We start from the raw sequence: 22047 nt of genomic DNA on the forward strand, positions 1-22047 counted from the left end.
CCGCCCCACTGGATGGAGCCGCGGACTGGTGAGGGCCCGCTGGTGCATCCCAGTCTGCCCTATAATATCAGTCTTTATGACCCATTCACACTAGAGATGAGTGGGTTCGGTTTCTCTGAATCCGAACCCGCACGAACTTCATGTTTTTTTTCACGGGTCCGAGCGACTCGGATCTTCCCGCCTTGCTCGGTTAACCCGAGCGCGCCCGAACGTCATCATGACGCTGTCGGATTCTCGCGAGACTCGGATTCTATATAAGGAGCCGCGCGTCGCCGCCATTTTCACACGTGCATTGAGATTGATAGGGAGAGGACGTGGCTGGCGTCCTCTCCATTTAGATTAGAAGAGAGAGAGAGAGAGAGAGAGAGATTGACCTGATTTACTGGAGCTTAGGAGTACTGTAGAAGTGTAGAGAGTGCAGAGTTTACTAGTGACTGACCACAGTGACCACCAGACAGTGCAGTTTTATTTAATATATCCGTTCTCTGCCTGAAAAAAACGATACACACAGTGACTCAGTCACATACCATATCTGTGTGCACTGCTCAGCCCAGTGTGCTGCATCATCTATGTATATATATCTGACTGTGCTCAGCTCACACAGCTTATAATTGTGGGGGAGACTGGGGAGCACTGCAGTGCCAGTTAATAGTTATAGGTTATAGCAGGAGCCAGGAGTACATATTATATTAAAATTAAACAGTGCACACTTTTGCTGCAGGAGTGCCACTGCCAGTGTGACTGACCAGTGACCTGACCACACTGACCACCAGTATAGTTAGTAGTATACTATATTGTGTGATTGCCTGAAAAAGTTAAACACTCGTCGTGTGACTTCACTTGTGTGGTGTTTTTTTTTTTATTCTATAAAAAACTCATTCTGCTGACAGACAGTGTCCAGCAGGTCCGTCATTATATAATATATACCTGTCCGGCTGCAGTAGTGATATATATATATTTTTTATATCATTATTTATCATCCAGTCGCAGCAGACACAGTACGGTAGTTCACGGCTGTAGCTACCTCTGTGTCGGCACTCGGCAGTCCGTCCATAATTGTATACCACCTACCCGAGGTTTTTTTTTCTTTCTTCTTTATACATACATACATACTACTACATCTCTTTATCAACCAGTCTATATTAGCAGCAGACACAGTACGGTAGTTCACGGCTGTAGCTACCTCTGTGTCGGCACTCGGCAGTCCGTCCATAATTGTATACCACCTACCCGTGGTTTTTTTTTCTTTCTTCTTTATACATACATACTACTACATCTCTTTATCAACCAGTCTATATTAGCAGCAGACACAGTACAGTACGGTAGTTCACGGCTGTAGCTACCTCTGTGTCGGCACTCGGCAGTCCGTCCATAATTGTATACCACCTACCCGTGGTTTTTTTTTCTTTCTTCTTTATACATACATACTACTACATCTCTTTATCAACCAGTCTATATTAGCAGCAGACACAGTACGGTAGTTCACGGCTGTAGCTACCTCTGTGTCGGCACTCGGCAGTCCGTCCATAATTGTATACCACCTACCCGTGTGTTTTTTTTCTTTCTTCTTTATACATACATACTACTACATCTCTTTATCAACCAGTCTATATTAGCAGCAGACACAGTACAGTACGGTAGTTCACGGCTGTAGCTACCTCTGTGTCGGCACTCGGCAGTCCGTCCATAATTGTATACCACCTACCCGTGGTTTTTTTTCTTTCTTCTTTATACATACATACTACTACATCTCTTTATCAACCAGTCTATATTAGCAGCAGACACAGTACAGTACGGTAGTTCACGGCTGTAGCTACCTCTGTGTCGGCACTCGGCAGTCCGTCCATAATTGTATACCACCTACCCGTGGTTTTTTTTTCTTTCTTCTTTATACATACATACTACTACATCTCTTTATCAACCAGTCTATATTAGCAGCAGACACAGTACGGTAGTTCACGGCTGTAGCTACCTCTGTGTCGGCACTCGGCAGTCCGTCCATAATTGTATACCACCTACCCGTGGTTTTTTTTTCTTTCTTCTTTATACATACATACTACTACATCTCTTTATCAACCAGTCTATATTAGCAGCAGACACAGTACAGTACGGTAGTTCACGGCTGTAGCTACCTCTGTGTCGGCACTCGGCAGTCCGTCCATAATTGTATACCACCTACCCGTGGTTTTTTTTTTCTTTCTTCTTTATACATACATACTACTACATCTCTTTATCAACCAGTCTATATTAGCAGCAGACACAGTACGGTAGTTCACGGCTGTAGCTACCTCTGTGTCGGCACTCGGCAGTCCGTCCATAATTGTATACCACCTACCCGTGTTTTTTTTTTCTTTCTTCTTTATACATACATACTACTACATCTCTTTATCAACCAGTCTATATTAGCAGCAGACACAGTACGGTAGTTCACGGCTGTAGCTACCTCTGTGTCGGCACTCGGCAGTCCGTCCATAATTGTATACCACCTACCCGTGGTTTTTTTTTCTTTCTTCTTTATACATACATACTACTACATCTCTTTATCAACCAGTCTATATTAGCAGCAGACACAGTACAGTACGGTAGTCCACGGCTGTAGCTACCTCTGTGTCGGCACTCGCCAGTTCGTCCATAATTGTATACCACCTACCCGAGGTTTTTTTTTCTTTCTTCTTTATACATACATACTACTACATCTCTTTATCAACCAGTCTATATTAGCAGCAGACACAGTACAGTACGGTAGTTCACGGCTGTAGCTACCTCTGTGTCGGCACTCGGCAGTCCGTCCATAATTGTATACTAGTATCCATCCATCTCCATTGTTTACCTGAGGTGCCTTTTAGTTGTGCCTATTAAAATATGGAGAACAAAAATGTTGAGGTTCCAAAATTAGGGAAAGATCAAGATCCACTTCCACCTCGTGCTGAAGCTGCTGCCACTAGTCATGGCCGAGACGATGAAATGCCAGCAACGTCGTCTGCCAAGGCCGATGCCCAATGTCATAGTACAGAGCATGTCAAATCCAAAACACCGAATATCAGTAAAAAAAGGACTCCAAAACCTAAAATAAAATTGTCGGAGGAGAAGCGTAAACTTGCCAATATGCCATTTACCACACGGAGTGGCAAGGAACGGCTGAGGCCCTGGCCTATGTTCATGGCTAGTGGTTCAGCTTCACATGAGGATGGAGGCACTCAGCCTCTCGCTAGAAAAATGAAAAGACTCAAGCTGGCAAAAGCAGTAGCACCGCAAAGAACTGTGCGTTCTTCGAAATCCCAAATCCACAAGGAGAGTCCAATTGTGTCGGTTGCGATGCCTGACCTTCCCAACACTGGACGTGAAGAGCATGCGCCTTCCACCATTTGCACGCCCCCTGCAAGTGCTGGAAGGAGCACCCGCAGTCCAGTTCCTGATAGTCAGATTGAAGATGTCAGTGTTGAAGTACACCAGGATGAGGAGGATATGGGTGTTGCTGGCGCTGGGGAGGAAATTGACCAGGAGGATTCTGATGGTGAGGTGGTTTGTTTAAGTCAGGCACCCGGGGAGACACCTGTTGTCCGTGGGAGGAATATGGCCGTTGACATGCCTGGTGAAAATACCAAAAAAATCAGCTCTTCGGTGTGGAGGTATTTCAACAGAAATGCGGACAACAGGTGTCAAGCCGTGTGTTCCCTTTGTCAAGCTGTAATAAGTAGGGGTAAGGACGTTAACCACCTCGGAACATCCTCCCTTATACGTCACCTGCAGCGCATTCATAATAAGTCAGTGACAAGTTCAAAAACTTTGGGTGACAGCGGAAGCAGTCCACTGACCAGTAAATCCCTTCCTCTTGTAACCAAGCTCACGCAAACCACCCCACCAACTCCCTCAGTGTCAATTTCCTCCTTCCCCAGGAATGCCAATAGTCCTGCAGGCCATGTCACTGGCAATTCTGACGATTCCTCTCCTGCCTGGGATTCCTCCGATGCATCCTTGCGTGTAACGCCTACTGCTGCTGGCGCTGCTGTTGTTGCTGCTGGGAGTCGATGGTCATCCCAGAGGGGAAGTCGTAAGACCACTTTTACTACTTCCACCAAGCAATTGACTGTCCAACAGTCCTTTGCGAGGAAGATGAAATATCACAGCAGTCATCCTACTGCAAAGCGGATAACTGAGGCCTTGGCATCCTGGGTGGTGAGAACCGTGGTTCCGGTATCCATCATTACTGCAGAGCCAACTAGAGACTTGTTGGAGGTACTGTGTCCCCGGTACCAAATACCATCTAGGTTCCATTTCTCTAGGCAGGCGATACCGAAAATTTACACAGACCTCAGAAAAAGAGTCACCAGTGTCCTAAAAAATGCAGCTGTACCCAATGTCCACTTAACCACGGACATGTGGACAAGTGGAGCAGGGCAGGGTCAGGACTATATGACTGTGACAGCCCACTGGGTAGATGTATGGACTCCCGCCGCAAGAACATCAGCGGCGGCACCAGTAGCAGCATCTCGCAAACGCCAACTCTTTCCTAGGCAGGCTACGCTTTGTATCACCGGTTTCCAGAATACGCACACAGCTGAAAACCTCTTACGGCAACTGAGGAAGATTATCGCGGAATGGCTTACCCCAATTGGACTCTCCTGTGGATTTGTGGCATCGGACAACGCCAGCAATATTGTGTGTGCATTAAATATGGGCAAATTCCAGCACGTCCCATGTTTTGCACATACCTTGAATTTGGTGGTGCAGAATTATTTAAAAAACGACAGGGGCGTGCAAGAGATGCTGTCGGTGGCCAGAAGAATTGCGGGACACTTTCGGCGTACAGGCACCACGTACAGAAGACTGGAGCACCACCAAAAACTACCGAACCTGCCCTGCCATCATCTGAAGCAAGAAGTGGTAACAAGGTGGAATTCAACCCTCTATATGCTTCAGAGGTTGGAGGAGCAGCAAAAGGCCATTCAAGCCTATACAATTGAGCACGATATAGGAGGTGGAATGCACCTGTCTCAAGCGCAGTGGAGAATGATTTCAACGTTGTGCAAGGTTCTGCTGCCCTTTGAACTTGCCACACGTGAAGTCAGTTCAGACACTGCCAGCCTGAGTCAGGTCATTCCCCTCATCAGGCTTTTGCAGAAGAAGCTGGAGACATTGAAGGAGGAGCTAACACGGAGCGATTCCGCTAGGCATGTGGGACTTGTGGATGGAGCCCTTAATTTGCTTAACAAGGATTCACGGGTGGTCAATCTGTTGAAATCAGAGCACTACATTTTGGCCACCGTGCTCGATCCTAGATTTAAAGCCTACCTTGGATCTCTCTTTCCGGCAGACACAAGTCTGCTGGGGTTGAAAGACCTGCTGGTGAGAAAATTGTCAAGTCAAGCGGAACGCGACCTGTCAACATCTCCTCCTTCACATTCTCCCGCAACTGGGGGTGCGAGGAAAAGGCTCAGAATTCCGAGCCCACCCGCTGGCGGTGATGCAGGGCAGTCTGGAGCGACTGCTGATGCTGACATCTGGTCCGGACTGAAGGACCTGACAACGATTACGGACATGTCGTCTACTGTCACTGCATATGATTCTCTCACCATTGAAAGAATGGTGGAGGATTATATGAGTGACCGCATCCAAGTAGGCACGTCACACAGTCCATACTTATACTGGCAGGAAAAAGAGGCAATTTGGAGGCCATTGCACAAACTGGCTTTATTCTACCTAAGTTGCCCTCCCACAAGTGTGTACTCCGAAAGAGTGTTTAGTGCCGCCGCTCACCTTGTCAGCAATCGGCGTACGAGGTTACATCCAGAAAATGTGGAGAAGATGATGTTCATTAAAATGAATTATAATCAATTCCTCCGCGGAGACATTGACCAGCAGCAATTGCCTCCACAAAGTACACAGGGAGCTGAGATGGTGGATTCCAGTGGGGACGAATTGATAATCTGTGAGGAGGGGGATGTACACGGTGATATATCGGAGGATGATGATGAGGTGGACATCTTGCCTCTGTAGAGCCAGTTTGTGCAAGGAGAGATTAATTGCTTCTTTTTTGGGGGGGGTCCAAACCAACCCGTCATATCAGTCACAGTCGTGGGGCAGACCCTGTCACTGAAATGATGGGTTGGTTAAAGTGTGCATGTCCTGTTTTGTTTATACAACATAAGGGTGGGTGGGAGGGCCCAAGGACAATTCCATCTTGCACCTCTTTTTTCTTTTATTTTTCTTTGCGTCATGTGCTGTTTGGGGAGGGTTTTTTGGAAGGGACATCCTGCGTGACACTGCAGTGCCACTCCTAAATGGGCCCGGTGTTTGTGTCGGCCACTAGGGTCGCTTATCTTACTCACACAGTCAGCTACCTCATTGCGCCTCTTTTTTTCTTTGCGTCATGTGCTGTTTGGGGAGTGTTTTTTGGAAGGGCCATCCTGCGTGACACTGCAGTGCCACTCCTAGATGGGCCCGGTGTTTGTGTCGGCCACTAGGGTCGCTAATCTTACTCACACAGCTACCTCATTGCGCCTCTTTTTTTCTTTGCGTCATGTGCTGTTTGGGGAGTGTTTTTTGGAAGGGCCATCCTGCGTGACACTGCAGTGCCACTCCTAGATGGGCCCGGTGTTTGTGTCGGCCACTAGGGTCGCTAATCTTACTCACACAGCTACCTCATTGCGCCTCTTTTTTTCTTTGCGTCATGTGCTGTTTGGGGAGTGTTTTTTGGAAGGGCCATCCTGCGTGACACTGCAGTGCCACTCCTAGATGGGCCCGGTGTTTGTGTTGGCCACTAGGGTCGCTAATCTTACTCACACAGCTACCTCATTGCGCCTCTTTTTTTCTTTGCGTCATGTGCTGTTTGGGGAGGGTTTTTTGGAAGGGACATCCTGCGTGACACTGCAGTGCCACTCCTAAATGGGCCCGGTGTTTGTGTCGGCCACTAGGGTCGCTAATCTTACTCACACAGCTACCTCATTGCGCCTCTTATTTTCTTTGCGTCATGTGCTGTTTGGGGAGGGTTTTTTGGAAGGGACATCCTGCGTGACACTGCAGTGCCACTCCTAAATGGGCCCGGTGTTTGTGTCGGCCACTAGGGTCGCTAATCTTACTCACACAGCTACCTCATTGCGCCTCTTATTTTCTTTGCGTCATGTGCTGTTTGGGGAGGGTTTTTTGGAAGGGACATCCTGCGTGACACTGCAGTGCCACTCCTAAATGGGCCCGGTGTTTGTGTCGGCCACTAGGGTCGCTAATCTTACTCACACAGCTACCTCATTGCGCCTCTTATTTTCTTTGCGTCATGTGCTGTTTGGGGAGGTTTTTTTGGAAGGGACATCCTGCGTGACACTGCAGTGCCACTCCTAAATGGGCCCGGTGTTTGTGTCGGCCACTAGGGTCGCTAATCTTACTCACACAGCTACCTCATTGCGCCTCTTATTTTCTTTGCGTCATGTGCTGTTTGGGGAGGGTTTTTTGGAAGGGACATCCTGCGTGACACTGCAGTGACACTCCTAAATGGGCCCGGTGTTTGTGTCGGCCACTAGGGTCGCTTATCTTACTCACACAGTCAGCTACCTCATTGCGCCTCTTTTTTTCTTTGCGTCATGTGCTGTTTGGGGAGGGTTTTTTGGAAGGGACATCCTGCGTGACACTGCAGTGCCACTCCTAAATGGGCCCGGTGTTTGTGTCGGCCACTAGGGTCGCTAATCTTACTCACACAGCTACCTCATTGCGCCTCTTATTTTCTTTGCGTCATGTGCTGTTTGGGGAGGGTTTTTTGGAAGGGACATCCTGCGTGACACTGCAGTGCCACTCCTAAATGGGCCCGGTGTTTGTGTCGGCCACTAGGGTCGCTAATCTTACTCACACAGCTACCTCATTGCGCCTCTTATTTTCTTTGCGTCATGTGCTGTTTGGGGAGGGTTTTTTGGAAGGGACATCCTGCGTGACACTGCAGTGCCACTCCTAGATGGGCCCGGTGTTTGTGTCGGCCACTAGGGTCGCTAATCTTACTCACACAGCTACCTCATTGCGCCTCTTATTTTCTTTGCGTCATGTGCTGTTTGGGGAGGGTTTTTTGGAAGGGACATCCTGTGTGACACTGCAGTGACACTCCTAAATGGGCCCGGTGTTTGTGTCGGCCACTAGGGTCGCTTATCTTACTCACACAGTCAGCTACCTCATTGCGCCTCTTTTTTTCTTTGCGTCATGTGCTGTTTGGGGAGGGTTTTTTGGAAGGGCCATCCTGCGTGACACTGCAGTGCCACTCCTAGATGGGCCCGGTGTTTGTGTCGGCCACTAGGGTCGCTTATCTTACTCACACAGTCAGCTACCTCATTGCGCCTCTTTTTTTCTTTGCGTCATGTGCTGTTTGGGGAGGGTTTTTTGGAAGGGCCATCCTGCGTGACACTGCAGTGCCACTCCTAGATGGGCCCGGTGTTTGTGTCGGCCACTAGGGTCGCTTAGCTTAGTCATCCAGCGACCTCGGTGCAAATTTTAGGACTAAAAATAATATTGTGAGGTGTGAGGTATTCAGAATAGACTGAAAATGAGTGGAAATTATGGTTTTTGAGGTTAATAATAATATGGGATCAAAATGACCCCCAAATTCTATGATTTAAGCTGTTTTTTAGGGTTTTTTGAAAAAAACACCCGAATCCAAAACACACCCGAATCCGACAAAAAAAATTCGGTGAGGTTTTGCCAAAATGCGGTCGAACCCAAAACACGGCCGCGGAACCGAACCCAAAACCAAAACACAAAACCCGAAAAATTTCAGGCGCTCATCTCTAATTCACACACGCCAGCCTGGCCACAGTAGATATACAGAAGAGAATGAATAGGAGAAGGATGTAGGTGGTGATACCAGCTGATGGTAGGACTTGGGAGCAGCAGAATGACCTGTGAGCCCCAGACCCACTGGCCCTAAGGCAGAATAAAGATTGAGGCCTGTTCACCAACTTTTGGGAGAGTCCAGACAGAGGTCATCTGGACTGTGTGTAGATCAAGATGAATTACAAAGTGCAGTCTGGAACTGTTTATTTGCATTAATCTTGTCATGGATACTTGTAGATTTAACAGGTACAATGCAAACAAGATGCGGTCAGACGCCGGCGCCAGAATCACAACACGCGCCCACAATGTTGACAATGGAATTCTGACACCTGGCTTCCCGATTGTAAGTATGTCACCCACCCAGGGAGGGTTAGGGTTAGGCTGCAGGGAAGGGTGGGTTAGGTTTAGGCTGCTGGTAGGGGGGGGGGGTAAAGTTTAGTCTGCAGGGGGGGAGGTTTAGGGTTAGGATGCTAGAAGGAAGGGTTAGGGGGATATTAGGGGAGGGGAGGTATACTTGCCTAGCCAATGTATGGATTCTCTCTATCGGGATGCCGCGGTTGGTCTTCTGACCACCATCATCCTAACCGCTGGTAAACCATATCACACCCCAATACAGATAGAAGCACTCACCTTAATACTAGCAGCCAGCACCACCTGTGCATGTCAGAGCAACTGACATCTGAAATTCAGAGGTCATGTGGCAAAAGCGTGAGGACACCAGCACCATTTAGATATCACAAAGACAGGATGGTCATTATAGTAATCCATACTCATTGGAACAAAAAGGCAATACTCTGTAGAATTATTTCAAACTGACCACTTTAAGCACTATAACAAACTGAATATAGAGAGTTGCACTGAACACAACAAGTGATTCTTACATAAAGAAATTAGGGGCCCATTTATCAACAAGTTAAAACTCGTTGCGTATGATGGAGGTCATTCCGAGTTGTTCGCTCGCAAGGCGATTTTAGCAGAGTTGCTCACGCTAAGCCGCCGCCTACTGGGAGTGAATCTTAGCATCTTAAAATTGCGAACGAAGTAATCGCAATATTGCGATTACACACCTCGTAGCAGTTTCTGAGTAACTTCAACCTTACTCGGCATCTGCGATCAGTTCAGTGCTTGTCGTTCCTGGTTTGACGTCACAAACACACCCAGCGTTCGCCCAGACACTCCTCCGTTTCTCCGGCCACTCCTGCGTTTTTTCCGGAAACGGTAGCGTTTTTTCCCACACGCCCATAAAACGGCCTGTTTACGCCCAGTAACACCCATTTCCTGTCAATCACATTACGATCGCCAGACCGATGAAAAAGCCGTGAGTAAAATTACTAAGTGCATAGCAAATTTACTTGGCGCAGTCGCAGTGCGGACATTGCGCATGCGCATCAAGCGGAAAATCGCTGCGATGCGAAGATTTTTACCGAGCGAACAACTCGGAATGAGGGCCGATAAACGGTGCTCCAGCCAATCAGCTCCCAACTGTTATATTTCAAACACATGACAGTTGGTAGCCGATTGGCTTGAGCACCATGTACATGTATCATACAAAACAAGTTTCAGCGCTCATTGATAAATGGGCCCCTTAGTGTGTAAAACAAAAGCTGAGCAACGTGCACTGTGTTCTCTTGTGAATATTGAATGTTATGCAAGAGACTGTTATAGGTTCTAAATTCCTCAATTCAAATAGAATCATTAATAGTGTGAATTACAATCCTTTTTAACTTTCTGTACACATACCAAGGCACTCGTGATGCCGCTCGCAATCGGGAAATTTGGTGCTATGGATTGTTTGAGGGAGGGTGGGCCCCAAACCAGTATCTTGCCTAGGGCCCAATGAGTGTTAGGCGCCGGGGTCCGCTCGTCTGCGCGGCCCGGCGCCTAGCAACTAGGGACGCCGAGCGCGTACAGCCGCCGGCTCCCTAGCAACGCTAGACGCCGGGCGCGCTGAGCCGCACGGACCCTAGCAACGGGGATGCCACTGGCGGACTGCGTTCCCCGTTGCTGGGTCCTGTTTAATTAATAGGTGCACCTGATCTCTGGCCGTGCAGCAAGGCAGCTGCATGGCATTCATTCTAATCAGCTCTGTCAGCAGCTGATTGGAGGACTCCTGTTTAAATACACTCTCAGGGCTTCTCACAGACGCCGGTAATAGCTTCCTGCATGCTGTCTTTGTTTGTTGAGAGTCTGTTTCCAGTCTTGCTGTATCCGGTCGTTCCAGTCCTCTGAAGTCCTGTACTCGGGAGTTATCATCTCGTCCCTGGAGTCCTGACCGATCACCGTTTAACATCCAGTGGTGTTCGTGAGTCGCGGCTCTGCCGTGTGTAGCGGCTCGGCCGCTTTACCCTTTATTATTTGTGTTTGGAGCATTTTGCGGAGGGTTCCGCTTCCACAGGTCCACTCTGGTATCCGGCGGTGCCGGGTAGGAGTATTGGACAAGTGGATTTTGGTTGTCCTTTTCCCTGGCGGTTTTTCCGCACATACTTTAGGTTTTTTAGTTAGCTCGTAGCCCCTGGCCTGTTGTTAGCTAGAGGTCCTCTTGTTATCATCCTGCCTCGGATTTCCCTTTGTCTCTCATTAAGACCGGGGGGCATCGGAGTTGGGCAGACATAATCCGCCTTTCAAACGCGGCTGCCAAGGGCTCAAGAAACCATAGTCTCGCAAGGGATTTCCGATAGCACGGGTGAGACAACAGAGTTAGGGCGCCAGGGGCTATTATTCTTTCCTGCTCCCGTTCCCAGCATTCCATTCCAGTGCTCCGGTCATTTGCATAAGATCTCCTCTGGCCAGGAGTGCTGGAATCATAACATTATTACCGGCCATACCAAAACTTAAAATTAAACAGGGTTTAATTTTTTCTTATTCAGTTTTGTGAGAGTTTATCGGCCTCATGAATCCTACAGGTTTAGGGCCAAATCCTGGTCAGCTCTTAGTCAGCCAGATTCAAGAACTTACTCAGATGGTTCAGGATCTTTCTCTTCGGGTGAAGTCGCAGGAAGATCTTTTGCGAGCTTCCCCGAAGGTAGTTCCTGAACCAAAGATGCATTTGCCTGACCGTTTTTCTGGTGATAGGAAAGAGTTTTTTAATTTTAAAGAATCCTGTAAACTTTATTTTCGTTTAAGACCGATTTCCTCGGGTACTGAATCTCAGCGGGTCGGGATTATTATTTCTTTGCTCCAGGGGGATCCTCAGACCTGGGCATTTGGTTTAAAAGCAGAGGATCCGGCATTGTTGTCAGTGGACGCTTTTTTTGGGTCTTTAGGGCTCTTGTATGATGACCCTGATAGAGAGGCGTCCGCTGAAAGTCAGTTGCGCGCTCTCAGACAGGGTAGAAATCCTGCGGAGGTTTATTGTACGGAGTTTCGTCGTTGGTCGAACGACTGTGGCTGGAATGACCCAGCCCTGCGCAGTCAGTTTCGCCTCGGCTTATCAGAGTCTATAAAAGACAGTCTCCTTCAGTACCCCGCTCCTGAGACTGTCGATAAGCTCATGGAGCTTTCTATTAAGATAGATCGTCGTCTCAGAGAGCGGAGGGCTGAAAAAGGAGCACCTGTAAGGTCAAGTCCGTGTGTATATTCCATTCCTGAGGACGTAGAGGAGCCCATGCAGATGGTCTCTCCCGGCTGTCTCCTGAAGAAAGAGCCAGAAGGCAAAATTCTGGTCTTTGCCTGTACTGTGGGGGTAAGGGACATTTTTCTCGTAATTGTCCGAATAAGTCGGGAAACGCTTTGACCAGGTGAATTGTGAGGGGGTTCACCTAGGTCTGCAGCTTATCTCCTCGAATAACTCCCTTTTAGTCCCAGTTAAAGCTTCCTTTGGCAGCATCAGTTCTTCGGTGTCGGCTTTTGTTGACAGTGGAGCTGCAGTAAACTTTATGGATTTAACTTGGGCTAAGGCCTTAGGCATTCCTCAGTTACCTTTGGGTAGGTGTGTCACCATGCATGGCTTAGATGGGAGTCCACTGTCCAATGGGGTTATTTCTCTACGTACACCCCCTGTATTACTTACAGTAGGAGCTCTACATTCTGAAAAAATCGAGTTCTTCCTTACTCATTGCCCAGCAGTTCCAGTAGTTCTGGGTCACCCTTGGCTGGCCTTTCATAATCCCACCATTGATTGGCAGTCGGGGGAGATTTCACAATGGGGTACCTTTTGTGATAGGTAATGTATTACGTTTCCAGTCAGAGTAGCAGCTGCCATTCCTGAACTCATTCCTGTGGAATACCAGGAGTTTGCTGATGTGTTCTCCAAAGGCAATGCGGACATTCTGCCTCCTCATCGGCCGTATGATTGTGCTATTGAGCTTATTCCTGGTGCCGCATTACCAAAGGGAAGATTATATACTTTATCCGGGCCAGAAACTGCGGCCACGAATGATTATGTTAAGGAGAGCCTAGGGAAAGGATTTATTAGACCATCAAAATCTCCTTTAAGTGCAGGTTTCTTCTTTGTGGAGAAAAAGGATGGCTCGCTTAGACCTTGCATTGACTTTAGAGCCCTGAATAAGATCTCAGTTAAAAATACTTATCCTTTGCCGCTGATATCTGTACTCTTTGATCAGCTACGTTCGGCTGTGATTTTTTCTAAAATTGACCTTAGAGGAGCGTACAACCTCATCCGAATCAAATCTGGAGATGAGTGGAAGACGGCCTTCAGTACTCAGTCAGGTCACTACGAGTACCTGGTGATGCCGTTCGGCTTGTCCAATGCTCCAGCAGTTTTTCAAGACCTCATTAATGATGTGCTCCGTGACTTCCTAGGGAAATTCGTGGTCGTTTACTTAGACGACATCCTGATTTATTCTGAATCAATGGAACAACATGTTACCCAGGTGCGTCTGGTTCTTCAGAAGTTACGTGAGAATCATTTATATGCCAAGCTGGAGAAGTGTGAGTTTCATGTCACGGAGGTATCTTTTTTAGGGTACATTATTTCCCCTCAGGGATTTTCCATGGAACCAAAGAAGCTCCAGGCCATCCTTAGTTGGGCGCAACCCACCAATTTAAAAGCAATTCAGCGCTTTTTAGGGTTTGCGAATTATTATAGGAGGTTCATTCATTCTTTTTCTGACCTGGTTGCTCCCATTGTAGCTCTGACAAAGAAAGGAGCGGATCCTACCAACTGGTCGCGTGAAGCAGAGTTGTCCTTTCGGGCCTTGAAACAAGCCTTTGTCTCGGCTCCAGTCCTCAGACATCCCAATCCGGAATTGCCCTTTGTTGTGGAGGTTGATGCCTCGGAGGTTGGAGTGGGGGCTATCCTTTCTCAAAAGGATCCGGAGTCTCTGGAGTTACATCCTTGTGCCTTTATGTCCAGGAAATTCTCCTCCGCTGAATCCAACTATGACGTTGGTAATCGGGAGTTACTGGCGATAAAGTGGGCTTTCGAGGAGTGGAGGCATTGGCTGGAGGGAGCAAAACATACCATTTCAGTATTGACTGACCATAAAAACCTGCAATACATCGAATCAGCTAAGCGGCTTAATGCCCGGCAGGCACGTTGGGCTTTATTTTTTACTCGTTTCAAATTCATAATCACTTTCAGGCCTGGTTCCAGGAATACCAAGGCTGATGCCCTGTCACGCAGTTTTCTTCCGGTTCACAATAACAGTCCTGTTACTCCCATACTTCCATCTTCGGTCATTTGGGCAGGCCTCACACAAGATTTATTTACCCAGTTAAAACAGCTTCAACACCAAGCTCCTGGAAATACTCCTGCTGGTCGTCTTTACGTCCCTGAGTTTTTGAGAGCTACTGTTTTGACTGAATTCCATGATAACAAAGTTTCTGGGCATCCGGGAATCTCTAAGACTTTGGAGTTAGTCTCCCGCTCAGTATGGTGGCCTGGTCTTTCTAAAGACGTTAAGGAGTTTGTTTTTTCATGTCAGGTTTGTGCACAGCATAAGGTTCCCCGTTCCTTGCCTATCGGGCAACTTATGCCCTTAAATGTCCCTCTCAGGCCATGGTCTCATATTTCCATGGATTTTGTGGTAGACCTTCCCCTTTCAGCCGGATTCCGAGTCATATGGGTGGTAGTGGACCGTTTTAGCAAGATGGCTCATTTCATTGCTCTTCCCCGACTGCCATCTGCCCAAGGGTTGGCAGTTTTGTTTCTCCGCCATGTTTTCAGACTTCATGGGTTGCCTACTGATATTGTTTCTGATCGGGGTCCACAATTCATCGCACAATTCTGGAAGTGTTTTTGTGCTTCATTAAAGATGAAATTGTCGTTAACATCCGGTTACCACCCACAATCCAACGGGCAAACCGAGCGAGTTAACCAATCATTGAAACAGTATTTGCGTTTGTATTCAGCCAAACTCCAGAATGATTGGTCCGAGTTTCTTCCGTTGGCGGAGTTTGCTTACAATAATTCCTGTCATTCCTCCACTAAAGTGTCTCCATTCTTTTCAGTTTTTGGTTTTCACCCCAGAGCTAATTCTTTTTTTCATCATTCCTCAGTCTCCCCGCTAACCTTAACCTCCCATCTCAGAGCCATTTGGAAAAAAGTGCACCTTGCTCTCAGAAAAGCGGCCTTTCGAGAGAAGAAATTTTCTGACAGGCTCCGACGTCCTTGCACTTTTAAGGTGGGAGATAGGGTATGGTTGTCGACTCGTAACATCAGGCTTCGACAATCCTCGGCTAGATTGGGACCCAAATTTATTGGGCCATTTCTTATTATTAAAAGAGTCAACCCAGTTGCCTTCCGGTTACGTTTACCAAGATCTCTTAGGATTGGAAATACGTTTCATTGCTCCCTGTTGAAACTATACGTTTCTTCCAGTAGATTTCCAAGGAGGATCTCTCAGGGTAGATCTCCGGTGGATGTACAGGGACAACAGGAGTTCTTGGTGGAGAAGGTTCTCGATTCCAAATTGTCCCGGGGCCGGCTTAATTTTCTGGTGCACTGGAGAGGCTATGGTCCGGAGGAAAGGTCTTGGGTCTTGGATAAGGATCTTCATGCCCCGAGGCTCAAGAGGGCATTTTTTCGGGAATTTTCCTCGGAAACCTGGCTTTAGGGGTTCCTTGACCCTTCCTCAAGGGGGGGGGGGTACTGTTAGGCGCCGGGGTCCGCTCGTCTGCGCGGCCCGGCGCCTAGCAACTAGGGACGCCGTGCGCGTACAGCCGCCGGCTCCCTAGCAACGCTAGATGCCGGGCGCGCTGAGCCGCACGGACCCTAGAAACGGGGACGTCACTGGCGGACCGCGTTCCCCGTAGCTGGGTCCTGTTTAATTAATAGGTGCACCTGATCTCTGGCCGTGCAGCAAGGCAGCTGCATGGCATTCATTCTAATCAGCTCTGTCAGCAGCTGATTGGAGGACTCCTGTTTAAATACACTCTCAGGGCTTCTCACAGACGCCGGTAATAGCTTCCTGCATGCTGTCTTTGTTTGCTGAGAGTCTGTTTCCAGTCTTGCTGTATCCGGTCGTTCCAGTCCTCTGAAGTCCTGTACTCTGGAGTTATCATCTCGTCCCTGGAGTCCTGACCGATCACCGTTTAACATCCAGTGGTGTTCGTGAGTTGCGGCTCTGCCGTGTGTAGCGGCTCGGCCGCTTTACCCTTTATTATTTGTGTTTGGAGCATTTTGCGGAGGGTTCCGCTTCCACAGGTCCACTCTGGTATCCGGCGGTGCCGGGTAGGAGTATTGGACAAGTGGATTTTGGTTGTCCTTTTCCCTGGCGGTTTTTCCGCACATACTTTAGGTTTTTTAGTTAGCTCGTAGCCCCTGGCCTGTTGTTAGCTAGAGGTCCTCTTGTTATCATCCTGCCTCGGATTTCCCTTTGTCTCTCATTAAGACCGGGGGGCATCGGAGTTGGGCAGACATAATCCCCCCTTCAAACGCGGCTGCCAAGGGCTCAAGAAACCATAGTCTCGCAAGGGATTTCCGATAGCACGGGTGAGACAACAGAGTTAGGGCGCCAGGGGCTATTATTCTTTCCTGCTCCCGTTCCCAGCATTCTATTCCAGTGCTCCGGTCATTGTCATAAGATCTCCTCTGGCCAGGAGTGCTGGAATCATAACAATGAGGTGTAAATCCGCCTCTGATTACAGGTGAAGGTGTAATATTTGCAAAGACTAACTACAATCTAAATTGCAGTGTAATAATCAGACTGTCTAGAATGTGGGCGTTATATACAAAAGCAGCCTGTATTTACCGTGAAACAAGGAAATATAAATTTGCGCCCTCTGCAGTGCAACATGGTTTGTCCAGGTGCAAAGTTACTTATTTTTTTTTTGCTTTGCTCCCAACTCAGAGAAGGAGCTTATGGGCAGATGTGTAATATCCTGCAAGGCGCAGGCTGTTCAGGAATTTCGGTGAATCAGCCCATATTTTTAAAGCGGTAATCATGTACAAGGCAAAACCAGGACGGTTTGGCCTTGTAAATAATTGCCCCTTTAAAAATGCAGGCATACGCACAGAAATTCCCGAACAGCCTGCACATTTATTACATATTGCCCTAAATCGCCTAAATCACGCCAGGACGAGCAAATCAGAGCCCATTACATTTGTGTGGGAATCTGCCTATGGTGTTTTCCTGTGACTTTAGGAAAGAAGAATATCCACACAGTTTGCTGCCTTTGCTCCTCTGCAGTGTTTGGGCTGCTGAAAGTGATGAGCCGCACAGGGCGAGTCTTTTCATCTTTTAATTGGCTATGAGAGGAGATTAGTTGTAAAGTAATCCATCTCTACATCCATCTCTACAAAATGAATACTTATTATATTAATTTGAGAAAATGTCGATGGATTTATAAAAATTAGCTTAATGTAAACGTACATTTATACCTCAATCTTTTTTTTGTTTGTTTAATAAACATAATATCCGCTATCATTGTACTCTTATAAATGTATTATTATTTTATTTTCTTTCTTTTCTGTAATGAAGCCTTGCACTTGCCCCTGAGGCTGGGACTAATGACTAAAGGCCTGATTCAGACATAGACGCAGTAGAACAGCTGCTGTGTCTTTGTACTTGCAATTGTGCTATCATATACTAAGGCTGCAGGTGGCGTTTTGTGTAACTATATGCCTCCTGCCGATGTCCCTGAGGATGAAACATCGGATCATCTGCGTGCTCATCGGTCATCGGATTGCCTTTTGGTTACTCAGGATGGCTGATGTTTTCATACTGCTGAAGCCAGAGAAGCTGCATCCTTGGACACAGCCACTGGCCTCAGCATGCCCAGATAACGGGGCTGACATGGCAGCTTTCTGAAACCCTGGCCATTGCCACAATGTCTCCACCACAAACGCAGCATGCCAGTCATGCTGCAGCTTAGGGAGTACCGCAGCAGTTGTCACGGCCACAGATCTGCACATGCACAATACAGATCCTGCACATGCACAGATCTACAACCATTGGAGATGTACGTAAACCTTCGGGTTTGTATAAATGTCTGAATTAAGCTCTACATTGCAATAAACAAACAATGTCACCTCTTTTATGCTAATAGATGCCTGTGGTTTGTCAAGAAAAAAATATGAAATCTCAGAGAGAACATCAAGTCCAATAAATTTATAAAGGGGAACCATAATTGCCGCAAACAGCTTGCGGTGGGTGCCGTCGCACTAGCACCCCTCGCGGCCCCGGACTTGCACACGTTTGCTCACTGCCCCAGGGTCCGGTACCATAAGTGGCACACTTAGTCGTGCTGGGAGCTGTTCACGGCTAATTGGATTCTCCTAAATGAATGAAAAATATTGCACAATATATGGAATCAGGAGCAACATTCTCACAAGCATTAATAAAATGTAACAGCCAAAGCTGTTGTCATGTGAAAACCTAGATGCAATATAAATAATGGGCTTTTCTACAGTATACTTATATGTCCAAGAATATCCCACACTCTATTGTCAGTGGAGTGCATCCCATTGTACAGGTCATCAGCTAGGGTCTGATTCAGAGTTGTACGCTAATGCAACTGCAATTTTCTACCCAACTGCTAATGTTTGCAAGAAAAGCTGACACCCAGGAATGAAAATAGACGCCCATCGGAGCGAACGCAACTCATTTACAATTTGCGTACACATACATAGCCTATGGACAAGAACCTTAAACACTGACTGCTCAAGAAGGTCTTTGGCTACGCAGACTTGACGCGGCAGTAATCACGCAGGCACCATATTTTTGTACGCAGGAGCTCGCAGCTGACATCACATACACGCCCCATAAATGGCCATGACACGACTGCGCTTTTACAAGCACTCCTTGTCACAAACAGTCACTTCCTGTCAATCACTTTGCCACTTAATCCTCTTTGCGAATGCAATCATAAAGACTGCACTGCACACGCGCAAAGCTATCGCAGTGCGCGCACAGTCTGCCGATAATCGCTCAATTGCGAAATCATCAGCATTGCATACAACTCTGAATTTGGCCCTTAGTCCTTTACACGTTTTACAGTTATTTACATTCATTGATCAATCACTTCTTCATTATATCAAACCTTATTCAGAAAATAGATGAACAGGGTTGTAGAGAAGTGACAGTATTATTATACAGTATTATTAAGTTTACATAGACCAAGTTATATGCTGGGCATTAATACATCAACAAGCATAACGTAGATTCAGTCTCCTGTTGTACTCCATGTAACTATATAACAGGTAACACCATGTGCTTCCTAAACATTCATTGTATTAAGAAAAATCTCAAATGTTTATACCTATACAAGCTTAAGTTAATTTAATCATAATTATGGACATCAGCTAGGAACATGCAACGGTCATTTATCCGCTTCCAACAAACCAGCCACTAATGCCATATTGCTACAGCAGTAAATCACATCTACTTTATTAGGGCTAAGCAGTAGTCTCACAGCTCTGGATGAATACGATACAATTAAGCTGTACACTCTACCATTAAATGTGTAAATCCTTTTTTAAAAACTCAAAGTTTTATTTTTCCAGGTAGAATTGAGTATATTTACTTATTTCCCCATTAGAATACTTTTTTTTTTTAAATACAATTTACGGCTAAACATTATGGCAGCTGCTGGTTTAACCTCCTCCCGATCCATTTATAATAGTAGTGTAAAGGGGTATAAGGATCACATTGTAATACGTATGATTAACTTCTCCATCCTAAAGACCCCCGCCCCTTCCTTTCTGTGGCACGGTGTAAACAATTATAGACTATTACATACATTCAGCGTTTTACTTCTTCCCATTTATGGGGTCTGACCTTGGCAGGTGGTGGAGAGAGGAAGAGCCCTCTGGTAGCGTATAAGGCAGAGGTGACCGATGAAGTTCAGACACATCGTTCTCCAGAAAGATGTCACAACACGACATGTTCCTTACCATCCTTCTCCTGCTGCCCGGGAAACGCTTACTCAACAGAGCTGACCAGTCCTCATCTCCTCTGCCTGTCATCCACCCATCACAACATAAATCCTTCATGTACACAAAAACCAATGCCAAACCTCGCACCAGTATACTAGCTTTATGCAACACACAAGTCTTCTCTTATGTCTTCAAACTATGACAGGATGACAGTAATCATTTTATAAGACACAGTAAAACCCTAACTCTTACGAGTTGTGTGCAGTGCAGTTCACTGCAAGTTTAGCAAAATCATTATTACAGATTAGATAAAGGGTATATGGTAACGCTATGGTAAGTGAAATGTTACCATATTTTGTAAATAAATATTACTGAAGGGGGTTACTGTACTGAAATGAAAAGAGAATGAGTGCATTCGAGAAATACAAGACAAAACCTTGCTATCTCTGGAATTGCTGTCCTTTGTCTCGCTCTGTGCTGATCCCCTAAGCTGATATACAGATCCATGTTGCCCGTTACATTAAACAGTGTGTTGTGTATTAAAGTCATGTTCCTGCTCTTATGTCACATGCCTTGTTCAGTGGTAAAGAATCGGATGAACCTGAAAGGGGAGACCATTAACAACACACACACAAACGGACTGAAAGTACCTTGCTTCCTCACAGATGCTGTGTCTTTCCACAAGGAAGGAGGGAAGCGAGGAGGAGGTGTGATCGCATTATCCTGTGTACCGAAAGGATGTCTGTCATCAGGAAAAAAGACAAGTCCCCAGTCTGTCCCCTGGTATACTCACAGGATTCCTGAGGAGAGACTGCGAGTCGTGTGTCCAGTCCCAGCTGGCCCTGGGTAAGTGCCAACTTCAATACAAAAAGCCTAGAACAGCCTATGTCATGTACAACAGCTCAACAGAGCCACCCTCAGTCTATAGCTAGATTATTTCCTTCCTGTCTGATTACAGGGCTCATCGCAAGCAATGAGGCAACACCTTTTCTACATGACAACATGTATGTGTGTTTACACTAAACAAAATATGTTTCCCTGTATATCTACATGTCAATTAGCTTTGTTCAGATTATTATAGTCCGTTGGGTTACAATGTACAAAAGACCATATTAATTATTAAAGGAACATGAAAGCAATCTGTGCTATGCAAAGTGTCAGTGGCCTGAGAGCCTCCAGCTCTGATTCCACTGATCAGACAAGGAATCCTATGTGTAGACAGTCAGCATCTCAACCATTCTTCTTTAGGGACTATTCCCACTTGTGGGTGTCCACGATACCCTTAGTATGAGAATAGATCCTGGGGCAAGCGCAGCAAGCCTGCAGCGTGGCGAGCGCAGCGAGTCAGGAAGTGGACTCTTTGCGCTCGCTCCGCTACCGGCAATCTGATGGATGGGATGCCACTGTTGGGATATTGACAGCCGGCATCCCATCCGCCAGTAAATCATACTGAATCCCTACTCTTACGTTACCGTTTTTTCTACAGTGCAGCAACTGTTATAAAACAATTGTATGGGAGAGTAAGCTATGACTTTTATCATTAGAATAGCCAACAAGTTACAGTAGATAAAACAAATTTAGGTTTGATATAAGAACAAAAGGCTTTAACAAACAAAAACCACCTTTACCTATATTAGGGACGCGGTCATGTGACCGGCGCTTGGGATCCCGGCGGTAAACCAGCAGTCAGAATGCCTACCCACAGGGTCTATTCCCACACGTGGGTGTCCATGACGCATGGCAAAAGCAGCGAGCCAGCAAGGGGCTTTGTTACGCTCGCCCCCCCCGCTGGCATTCTGTTGCCGGGATCCCAGGGTCGCTATGCTGACCGCCGGCATCACGTGCCCAACCCTGTATTGCATTTTATCACCCACCCATAACCTGGTCCACGAGGCAGCTACCTCCCTTCTCCTCATTGTAGACACAGCTCTGCCTTGAAAGTTCAATGACGGTAACATTGATTC

At 46.9% G+C, this 22047-nt stretch overlaps 1 protein-coding gene and 1 long non-coding RNA gene across 3 annotated transcripts in view; one reads left to right on the plus strand and one right to left on the minus strand.

Annotated features, from left to right (window-relative positions):
• Nucleotides 1-22047, minus strand: part of OSBP2 (oxysterol binding protein 2) — a 760529-nt gene that overhangs the window by 440228 nt on the left and 298254 nt on the right. The window contains exon 1 of one of the 2 annotated variants that reach the window (XM_063964276.1): nt 20734-20868. The exons of the other annotated variant lie outside the window; for it this stretch is intronic. The gene's annotated coding sequence lies outside the window, so the exon portion shown is untranslated. Of the gene's footprint in view, nt 1-20733; nt 20869-22047 lie in introns of those variants that run through there. 2 annotated transcript variants of the gene reach the window in all.
• Nucleotides 20858-22047, plus strand: part of LOC135064407 (uncharacterized) — a 150136-nt gene continuing 148946 nt past the window's right edge. Inside the window, exon 1 of the long non-coding RNA XR_010250720.1 lies at nt 20858-20929. This is a non-coding gene — a long non-coding RNA (uncharacterized LOC135064407). The remainder of the gene's footprint in view (nt 20930-22047) is intronic.

The sequence above is a fragment of the Pseudophryne corroboree genome, chromosome 1 (genome assembly GCF_028390025.1).
Source record: "Pseudophryne corroboree isolate aPseCor3 chromosome 1, aPseCor3.hap2, whole genome shotgun sequence".
Taxonomy (NCBI): domain Eukaryota; kingdom Metazoa; phylum Chordata; class Amphibia; order Anura; family Myobatrachidae; genus Pseudophryne; species Pseudophryne corroboree.